An 11,883-nucleotide genomic window follows, 5' to 3' on the forward strand; every position below is an offset into this window, starting at 1 on the left:
CTGAGGTGGTTCTTCTCCGGGTGCGGTCGGCTCATCGTCAGAGACGGGGGGCGACTCCACTCTCCCGATGAAGAGGATGTCGGGGTAGAATGGTGCGGCGGCCGTGGCGATCTTCTTCCCGTTCTCCTTTGAGGGCGGAGGAACGGAAAGAACGACTCGCTTCCTCCCGATCTCTTTATTCCTTGCGATCTGTGTCCATTCTTTCGTCGGGGAAGTGGACAATGGAGTTCTCCGGGTCAGCGGGCTCTCGGCCCCTGGCTTGCTGAGGGCGATCTTTTTTCGGAGCGCTGGAGGTCGTGCTTTTTCCTTCCTTACCTCGATATTCTCGGAGCATGTGGAAGTGGACTTCTTCTTTGGCGGATCGGCAATGCGGTGTAGAGTTCCCTCTTCATCTGCTATGGACGAGATCGTTCCAAAGCAGAATACGGATCCGGGTCGGAGGGTGATCTTGCTGTAGAAGGTGACGGCCATTGAGCTAGCTTGGGTCGGCGACACACCCCCTACCTGGCACGCCAGCTGTCGGTGTTTTGGGTCCGACCGCACACCCGGGGTTGCCCCTCAAGGTGTTTTAGGAGTAGGACGGTGTCGCCGACTGTAGCTAAATGGTTCGTGCCTGATGCACGAGGAACAATGGACAATGTTTACAGGTTTGGGCCGCTTGGAGATGCGTAATACCCTACGTCCTGGTGAGTATGCTTTGCGTATGGGTTACAAGGTTGCTCTCTAAAGCGTAGAGAGTTGAAGTGGATGGTTGAATAGTAACGGAGTCGATCGTTCTGAAGGGGTGCCCCCTAGGCCTTATATATCCGACCGTGAGGCAATACATGTGGATATGCACCTAAAAGATAGTGAACCGTTTTTGTCTATCTTCCTATGATTCTGCCGACTTATCCTCGCCTGGTTACGTCGTTCAGGGCTCCTGCGCGGGAAAGTCGGATCTTCTATTGCGGTTGCTTGCTCAACGCTGTGGGGCCGTCCGGGTTTGCGCCCACCCGGCCTTATGTCGATCTGCTTCACTAGTCGCTTCTCCCAGGCCCATGAAGGAGTGACCTCACGATTTATTGGGCTCTTGGGCCTTTCGTGAGGTCTTTTATCCTTTCAGTGGACCCGGGGGATATCTGTCCCCCACAGTAACCACCTAATTATCGCTCTAGTCGCGCCTCAACCGCCTCATGCGTGCTTTTCCTGCGTGTGTGATCATGCCGATCCATGACTAGTGCTAGATAAAATGGACTGGTTGCAAAGTCCGCATCTATAGATCCCTCCGCTGGTAATTTTCTTGAATCTATATCACCTTTCGTGGACTTGGATTCCCTGGCTAACACGAGTTGACCGTGATGTTATTCAACATTCACACCCGTCTCGTGTGCTATGAACTTACTGTAACCACCTGTTGGTAAACCTCTTTCTGAGTGTTTTACCCAAGATGGTGCATCTGATTCTGTTTGGGTAAAATTGTGTAATTGCCGCTCGCCCAACAGACTCAGATAGTACAGTGCCATCAGAAGAAGCAAATTGCACACATGGAACCTTATGTGTTCTTTTGGCTGACATCATCTCTATTGGTGGGCAAAGATGAAGATTGAAATCACACGCTATGTGGCGAGATGTGACACTTGTAGATGTGTCAAGGCCATACACATGAAAGCTGCTGGGCCATTGCAATCGTTACCTATTCCAACATGGAAATGGGAGGATATTAGTATAGACTTTATTGTGGGGTTGCCCAGGACCGCTATAGGGTATGATTCTATCTGGGTTATCGTTGATCGACTTACAAAGATCGCCCACTTCCTTCCGGTCAGGGTAAAGTATACAGTGGCCACGTATGCAGAATTATACATTGCTAGTATTCTTAGTCTGCATGGGGTTCCCAAGACTATATTGTCGGATCGTGGTCCGCAATTTGTAGCCAAGTTTTGGGAAGCACTTCATAAATCCCTGGGTACCAAGTTGCTCCATAGTTCGGCCTATCATCCTCAAACCAGTGGGCAGACTGAGAGGGTAAATCAAATACTTGAAGATATGTTACGAGCTTGTGCTTTGGAATTCCCACAGAAATGGGATGATAGTTTACCATTAGCGGAGTTCTCATATAATAATAGCTATCAAGAAAGTATTAAGATGGCACCCTTCGAAGCTTTATATGGACGATGATGTCGCACTCCATTAAGCTGGTCTGAACCTGGTGAAAGATATTTCTTCAGACCTGATATGGTAAAAGAGACCGAAGAAAAAGTTCAGCAAATAATTCATAATTTGAAGAAAGCTCAAGCTCGTCAGAAGAGTTACGCAGACACACACCGGATACCCTTGTATTTTCCAGTTGGAGACTATGTCTACCTGAAAGTTTCACCAATGAAGGGTGTATCACGTTTTGGGGTAAAAGGGAAGCTTGCACCCTGGTATATTGGTCCTTTTCCTATACTTGAACAATGTGGACCAGTGGCATACCAACTTCAACTACCTGAAACCTTGTCTACTGTACATAATGTGTTCCATGTGTCTCAGTTGAAGAAGTGTCTTCGGGTTCTAGATCGAACCATTGAAGTAACAGATGTTGTCCTAGAGCCAGACTTGACATATTCAGAACACCCTACTCGAGTCTTGGATCAAAAGGACAGGGTTACCTGGAGAAAGACTCTCAAGTTTTATAAGATACAGTGGAACCAACATACTAAAGATGAGGCTACATGGGAGACTCAAGACTTTTTAGAGAAGAATTTTCCAGGTTTTCTAGCCTCATGTAAATTGTAATGTGTATATAATTGTTGTAATAAAAAAGTGAACCCGAAACCACCCCTGCCTTATATCAAAAATCAGGAAATAGAAATGTGAAGCATTTCCTTTTCCACTACTTACCCTAGGACTTTTAATCTCGGGACGAGATTCTTTTATGGGGGGAAGGATGTAACACCCCTGGTGTTACTGTCACTAAAACTTGAGCATAACATCATAAGCATCAGCATTTCATGTGTTTGACACACCTAGAGTGCATTCACTAGGCAAAAATTTCAAACAAGTTGTATTGATATGGTGTTTTGCAAATAAGACCCTAGTGTAGGGTACTTAACCCTAAATGGGGATTAGAAGGGTAAAACAAAACCCAAATAGAGAAAACCCTAAAGCTTAAGTGAAATAATCATAAAATGTTACTAAGAATGGATCTAAGTTTCATTCACACCCCTGGAATACCAAAAACCCTAAAAAGGACCCTGGAAAACCCTAACCTTAAACCCTAGGGGGTTAAGTGCAAAATCAGCGCACTTTTGGACTGAACTGTAAAAACTATGATGTTAAGGCATATAAAGTTATATGGTTCACATTTATGAAGACTTGCAATTCAAACCCTGAATTTTAGACCTATTTGCAAAAAGGACCCCCTTTGTGTTCTAGTGCTAAGTCTAAAAATCAGTGATATTGACTCCACTTTGGAGCTCTATATCTTCCAAAATAGTGAGAATTTACCCTAGGTCACCACATCAAATTTGTAAACCTATCAAAGGAGAACAATTTTGCTTAAGAGTGTAAGCAAGGTTGTTATGAAGAATTTGGAGATAATTAAAACTAAAGTCAGGCTGTCAGGCTGTTAAAGTCTGAATTTCAGACTGACAGTGCAACTGCAGTGACTTTGGGCATGAATTCAAGCAGGATTGAGCACAAAATCGGGAGTAAACAGCCCTACAAATCACTCTGTCAGGTGACTGAATGGGCTTTCCCATGGTACAGTAACCTAAAACGGATCAGATCAAGCGCTCAGCTCATCGCCGACGATCTCCGCCATGATTTGTGTCGCCGGTGTCTCGATTCGTGCTCGGGGTAAGTGGATAACATCTCGGGTAGAAAGATCATCACCGCCGTTGAGCTGGACACCAATCTGGCTAGCCGTCGTACCTCCCCCTTGTTCACCGATCGCTCGGGTAGGGTCTCACCGCCGCAGATCCCTCACTGCCGTCCGCCGCGTGTCCAAACACTTTACCATGTCGTGGCTAAATGTGCTACACACGTCCGGTGATCGCCGGAGGAGCAGCCACGGTAATAGACACGTTGCGCGGCCACCAGTGACTCACCCAGTTCATACCTATCGCAATCCGTCGCTCAAATTCGCTATACTCGTGATCGATTTCTACAAATTAAAGCCACCATAAGCTCCGCAAGGTGATCACACACCCAGCCACCAAGAATCACTAGCAATCGTTCGTCAGAGAGCTTGAATTTTGGTTTTCCCCTAACCAAGTTTCCGCCACCGCGAAGAACACCTCGCCATGGCCAGCCACTTCCAGGTTTGTTCATGCCCTCTGCTACCTTGTTTCAGCATTAGTATGCTTCCCTGATGCTCATCCATACACCCAATTGAGCTAGACCGCCACCAATCACCGGGAACGCATTGTTCTATGGGTTATCCACACTGTCACCGTGGACAGAGGCAATTAGGTAGCCATTCATGCAATTGACTTAGGGGAAACGCTGGTTAGGGCGTGAATTCGGTTTCGGCCGAAGTAGGGCACTAGTCTTTGCCCCATTTGGCCGGTCTAGGAGCTCGCTGGAGCTCTGCAGTGCCGCTCACCGTCGGGGACCTCGGTCTGTGAAGGGATAGAACCAGAGGTGCTTTTCTGCATCAGTCAGTGACTCAATTAAACAGTGACGTGACCCCGCTTCCAGTTATTTAGTAAACCAAGGGCTTTTCTGCAAAGTCCGCAGCGCGGGCGCGGGCGCGCGCTTTCCACTTGAGTTGGGCCGCCTGGGCTAGATTTGGCCCACAACTGTTTAAGCTTTTTCCTTTTCTTTTTCTATAAAACTTGAGAAATCTGTAGAAAATTGTAGAAAAATGGTAAAAATGTCAAACCAATTTTCCTAGGTTCCTTATTTTCCATGGTTAATAAAAATAGTTTTATGATTTTTAGGTCAAATAGGGAATTTTGGAGCATTTAAAATAGCCTAAAATCTTATTCTTGTAATTTTAGAAAATAAATAATAATCCCAAAAATCCCCAAATTTTTTAGATGAACCTTATACATTATTTAGAAGCCTTGAGTAGAATTTGGTATGATTTGGACCTTGTTTGATACTTATAACCCAAAACCCTACCCCCTGCCCTTTGAATTCCTATATTGACTCTAGAAACCCTAATTCTCTAGAGTACCGTGAAGGAAAATTGTATTCAAGATATTAGATAATAAACTCTTATTATCTTTGCACTCTCATAAGCATCACATGGGCATTCATTATTATGTATGGTTATATTTAGAAAACAAAGAAGAAGTTGAAGTAGAAGAAGAGAAGACTTCGCCACCACCACCTGCGGAACATCAAGCAGGCAGTTGTTTCTATTTTGACATCTGCAGATCCGAGCCTGATTCACCTGTAAACCAAGGCAAGCCCCGGTTCATGCAACCCCTTCCTTGTGTTTTTAAATAATTTTTGCACACTTTAAGTCTAGTGAAATGTGCATTAGGTTTATAGGAGTTGCTTGGAAACCCTTTGATGCATTGCCTTCCTTGATATCCATACTTTTATAGATACTTCTGGTAAAGTATCAAAATATGATTTACAAAAATGCTTAGCCCTGCTTAGATCTTGAGGATAGAGGTTGTCTTTTGCATTAAGGCCTAGCTCAAGGGTTATCCTGAGGAAAGATGGCTTCTACCTGCAAGAATATTTTCATTGAGAGCGTGGTGGGATCTTACTGCAAAGTTCCCTTTGATGCTCTTTTCATCCTAAGGAATACAAACAATCCTCAGGGTGGAAGTACTTAAATCGGGACTTGGGCTAGGAACAGCTGATGTTCTACCCAGGTTGATTAAGGATTGGATGCATATGTAGGCTTGCTGATCAAGGACTATCTTAACTGGCCACATGCCCTGGAAATGGGACAGGGTAAGCTTTGCCTCGGGCAGACTAATACCAGAATAAGATAACACGCAATAGGCGTGGAGAGATGGCAAGAGTAGCGTGTACCCTCCGTGGCAAGAGGCTGGACGGTGGTGTATCTGTGCTCTCGGTTGGCGTGAACCTGATCTGGTCTTAAGAACCCCGGTGGCGAGTTGACATATACAAGGGTTAAGTGCTACATATATCGTGTGGTTAGAGATCCTCGGCTGAGTAAATCGATTTGGATCGCCATTATATCCCCAGACAGTGGAGAATTGGTCACTGCCCTACAACCTAAGTCAGGATGTGAACCTCATGAATAAAAATGATGTTGTATTGATGAGATGGTGAAATTAGACTAGATGCAAACAAGGTCTATTAATACTTAATCTAGCATTAAAATGTTGAAAGTAAGGACTCATTTTAATAAGCTATTTCTGCAAAAGTATCTAAGTTGATTCTTGCTAAAGCCTCTCCTTGATTCCCAAATCCAGCATATACTTGAGAGTCTTTTACTTTGTCGGGTAAGTCTTGCGAAAGTACACTTCGTACTCAGGGCTTTGTCCCATGTTGTTTTAGGTGAAGAAGCGACAAACTTTTGTTGCTTCTGTTCAAAGGTGGTACCCAAAGAGGAGAACCAAGACTAGAGCTGCGGGAGGGAAGGCCCTCCGTTAAAACTTTTTACTGTCTATTTGGGGAGAAGTTTTTGCCCCCCATGGTATGTAATAATAATACTCAGCACTCATATAGTATGTTCTGGTCTGTAAATATTTAACACTGTCTTACTTTTCAATAAAAGTAAATTATTGTAACTGCTTCCGCATTTCCGTATCTTCGATGAATTGTAATGCTTGCGTGACGGGTGAAACGCTCTTGGGAAAGGTAAAGAAGTTCAGATACCGAACTTGTCAAGTGGTCAGGTGCACGTGCAGGGTTGTCTGAGGTCCGTTAGACAAGGGCAACTGTAGGTGGGCCTAATTACTTGGGAGGTTCCGTCACAAAATGCTTCGATATGAACGAAAAGAAGGGAAGGTGTTTTTCGCCTTCGGCTCAAAAGATTGCAAGCATTGGTTTCGTCCACAACAAAGCAATTCATACAGATGCGAAAAGGTAAATTTATATTACAAGGTATTCACAAATAAGTACAATATTTTGTTCAACTGATACTTACAATATTTTGCCAAATGACGCAAAGAGTTCCTAAGTCTTCTACAGATAGATACAAAGCGAAGTTTTAGGATCTTCAATCCTCCGGAACAGGCTTCGGCTTAACGACTTTCGGCGCCACCATTCTGTAAAAACATGAAGGTATAAAGTAATCATAAATATAATAAACGAAAACCAAGGTAGAGAAGGCAAAGGTAAAAATTTCATACCGAGTTAGCAGTTTTCGTGCTTCATCCCCGGCCAGTTCACGCCCGCCCTTTGCCGAGATTTGGGTAATAAATCTGTTCTCGATGCTTTGGGCTTTGGCTGGAATATCAACCAAATCTGATGTTGAAAAAATTGAAAGTTGGCTTATTAATAGTTTTGGCATGGTTGCATCCGGCCTTCATAAATGCCGCAGCTTTGCAGCGTGAAGCGACCAGGGCACAGAAGTCTTCGTGCCCGGTTATAACTTCATCAAGGGCTTCAACTTCATTTTCAATATGTTCGAAGGCCCCGGGGATATCTTCGACTGAAGGAATAATCTCTTCAGAAGCAGCTCCAACCGAGTTAAATACTCACTTCAGCCGATTAATGCACCGAGTGGCAAAGTCGGAGCACTTGTTCCGAAGGGTCTCAATAGCTTCATGCAGCTTTGTATTTCTTTCAGCTTCAGCTTCGACCTTCGTATTTCATGCGTCTGCGAGGGAGCCTTCGGCTGATTGCAGTAGGATGTCTTTTTCTTTTAAAGAAGCCTCAAGTTCCTTGGTTTTATCCTCTAAGCCTTTAATTATAACTTCGTTTCTTCTATCCTCATTATCATGCTGCATTTTTAAGGCCTTGCTTAGAAACATGCTCTGCAAAACAAGTTAAAATTAGAACGCTCAATCCATTACGAAGGTAATAAAAAAATTTAGACAAAAGTCTCACCTTGAAGTTGGAATAAAATAAGCTACCGACAATATGTTGTCGTCGGTAGCAACTAATGTCGGTCTCCAACTTCAGGAATCCAACACTTTTGGATAGAGTGTCGACTATCTTCACCCTAGCGCGGTCGCGAATGCATCCTAAGATTTCCTCATCGACCCCACCAAACAGCATGGACCCCGGTTGGTAACCACAAGATACAACAAATTCTTTTAATTCTAACTTATCCTCCTTAGAAAGTTCTTGATCGCCCAGGTGCCGAAGATCAAAATCTTTTTTGTCCAAAGGAGTATTATCAATTCTCTTTCGTTTATATGGCACTGTGGCCACGTTTTCTTCTGCAACCACATCTGATATAAGCCTGTCAACTTCTGACATTGTGGCTGCAAGTTCTTCAGCTTCGGCTTTAACAGCATCTTCGGTATCCGCAGGAATTGCTGCTTTCCTCGCCGAAGCTGAAGGTGGTGTTCGCTCAATTGCTTGCATTACATTCACAATTCGCCGTTTCTTCTGCCCTTCGATCTTCTCTTCTATAGCCGAAGGCATTTCCTTCCTCTGTAAAAGTTTCATCAGTTCCAATCCTAGAGGACTTAACAGCTTGAATGATGGAGATTCAGTCATTACCTTCAAAATCTCGACTACTTCTGTAGCAGAAGGAGACGAAGGGGTTCTCTCTGCTGCTTCATCTACCTTCGGTTCAGTAGAGGGCACCTGATCAAGCTTTCGCTTCTTAGAAATTGTTGCCTTCGGATCTGGTGCTGTTTTTGCTTTCTTTGGGGCCTTTTCATCTTCTTTTATAGACCGGGCAGCTTTCCTACTTAAGATACTGACAACTTGTTTCCTTTTCACCCCCCTGGCCCCTTCGTCAAGCTTCTCATAATCTGGGTATTCGAAGTTCAATGCATCCATTACTCGGTTCAGCCTTCGTTTCGGCCGGTTACTGAAGGAAGCAGTTATTAGCTGGTCTTCTCTTTGTATAATTGCCAAGAATCTCATTGCACATGGTTTCGATCATTTCTAACCACTCGTTGCATGGCTTTTTAAACTGCTTCTCAAATTTGAACCGATAGGGGAGCCAAACAAGTTCATACTTTTTCCCCTTCCTTTTTCTTCGGCATCCCCCAGCCGCTAGAGGTTGGAAATGTCCTATTTGCCAAATATTCCTGCACTAGATCCCTAAATTCAACTTCGGCCAGCTAGCACGGGGAGCCAAGTTGCATGTGGCACAAGGGCCTTGTCATTCCGAAGCTTAATCTCATCGGACTCATGACCATAGTCATTAGCTTTTCTATAACACCCCTGGTGTTACTGGCACTAAAACTTGAGCATAACATCATGTGCATTGACATTTCATGTTGTTTGTTACACCTAGAATGCATTCACTAGGTAAAGTTTCAAAACAAGTTGTGATGATGTGACTTAAGGTGTACTTAATACTAGGGTAGGGTACTTAACCCTGGAATTAGGGCCTATGGATGAAAGTGAAGCCAAGATAAGCAATGTCTCAAGAGTCATTAGAAAAGTTCACAAGACATCAAGAGTGATGAGTTTGAGTGGCACAAAAACCCTAAAGTACTCAAAACCCTAAAAGAAACCCTAGAAAACCGTAATTGGAACCCTAAGGGGGTGAATTCAAATTCTATACACTTTTGGACTAAAGTGCAAATATCAAAGTGACAGAACACCAAAAACCAAGCAACTTTCACATTGGAGAATTTTTAAGTAATGTGGAGAAATTTGGACTTATTTGCAAAAAGGTCCCATGAACACTATATGGTTAAGTCTGAATTTCAGTAGAATTGGGCCATCTTTGGAGCTCTATATCTCTCAATTCATGAGGATTTTGCCCTAGGTCAACACATCAAAATTGTAGACCTATGATAGGGGCACAACTTTGCTTAAGTAACTGAGCCTTGATGCTGTACAAAAATTAGGGATAAATAGGCTTGAAGTCGGGCTATCAGTCAACTCTGAATCTGAATTTTGACTGACAGTGACATGGGACAAACTTTGGAAGCGATTTTGAGTAGGATCCAGTGAGTATTTAATTGTGGATGCTATAGCAAAATCGAAGATGGATTATAGATCAACAACTTGGATACAGATGGATGATCAAGTTGCCACACAAATTTTGGAGTAAATTACCCCTAATTGTGCTATGTCAGGTACTCTGAAGAACGATTACGATACTATAGTAACAGAAAGATCTCAGGTGCGGAGTACCTCGCCGCAGGCACCGATCGGCGCTGTGATTCGCGCCGCATCCAGTTAAGTGCTCGACGACATCTCTTCGCAGCAATATTCACGAACTAGGTAAGATCGCCGCGGTGGCGCGCAAATATCCCAGCTGCCATGCGGCCACTAGCTCTTGTAACCGTACCTGATCGCCGGTGTCGTTTTTCCCCATTTGTCCATAACGTCGTCGGAATAGCTGTATCACGATCGTAGCACGACGTGTCTAGATCCAAGAAAAGAATAGTGCTTGACCTCACCGGTGAAAGCCAGCAAGGTCCGGCGGAGCTTATCGCATGTACCTTCACCGCGGGTTGTTGGACCTATAAATTCGCCGTGTCCCTACCCCCGTCGTCCAAATTGACTATGCACTGATCTTCGCCTCTTAGTTGCGGAGCTAACAGTTCACTAGCCATTCCGTTTCATCCACCATCGACCGAGATCATCGGATTTCCCTGAATTTGGTCATCTCCGTCGCCGTGAAGGGTCCATCCGTGGCCAGCCCTCCTCGGGTCAGTTCATACCCGTCTAACTTTTGTTTTGGCATGCCTTTAGCCTCGGTTGCTTATTGTGTCAGCCAATTGAACTCTACCGCAATCACAATCCCGGAACACCGCGTCACCATCAAAGAACGCCGCTGCGGACACCCTCTCTGTTGACCCACGTTTCTGTCCCCGTTCAGTCCAAATTAGGGCGTGTACACGGTCTCTAGTGAACCCATAAAGCTCACCCTTGCTTCAATTTTAGCGCTGCTACCATTAGTTGCCTAGAACGCGCTCACCGACGCCTTCGCGCCGTCGTGACCGTGAACAAGCATCGATTAGGGTTAAACCCTTCAAATTGAGTGAGGGCTTTTGTCCGGATAGGCTTGCGCACCGCATTCGTATGCTTATCGTCTCTAGTTCGGGTCACCATCACCGTGAAATCACAACTCCGGCCAAGTATTCGGCGTGGTTCCGTCATGGACCAAAGACCGTGAAGAAATAGAAGTATGGGGGTTTATGTGCAATTGTCAACGAAACAGGGAAACAGTGTTGTGGGTTCTTTACTGGTTTTTCAAATCACCTAGGACCTTTGCGCAAAATCGCCAGTGCAGGTGTGCGCGCGGGCACGTTTCGCCCGGTAATGGGCCGGCCTGGGCTGGTTTGGGCCCGACACTGTTGATAGTTTCTTCTTTTCTTTTTCTAATTAAGTTTGGAAATCCATCAAAAATTCTAGAAAAATGATAAAAATATGGGACCAATTTTCCTAGACTCCTAATTTTCCCTAGTATTTAAAAAAAATAGTTCCATGATTTTTAGTCTTAATCACCAATTATTTAGCAATTAAAGATGCTTAAAACTAGTCTTTTAGAATTTTAGAATTTGATTACTAGCTCCAAAAATCATAAAAATTTTTACTTAAGTTTAATATAATAATTAAAGCCCTTGGGTAAAGTTTGGTATGTTTTGGACATTGTTTGATCCCAAACCCAAAACCCTAGCTTCTTAGAAGAGAACTTGCTTAACCTTGAGAGAGTACTAACCCAGAAAACCCTAGTGACTTAGGAGTACCGTGAAGGAAAGTTATATTCAAGATATAACTTACAATGTTCTATCATGACTGCATGATCATAGCATCACATGGGCATTTATGTATGTATATTATTGTGTTTAGAAAACGAAGAAGAAGTAGTTGAAGAGGAAGTTGCACCACCGACTAAAATTC

Source organism: Zea mays, chromosome 8 (assembly GCF_902167145.1).
Source record: "Zea mays cultivar B73 chromosome 8, Zm-B73-REFERENCE-NAM-5.0, whole genome shotgun sequence".
NCBI lineage: Eukaryota > Viridiplantae > Streptophyta > Magnoliopsida > Poales > Poaceae > Zea > Zea mays.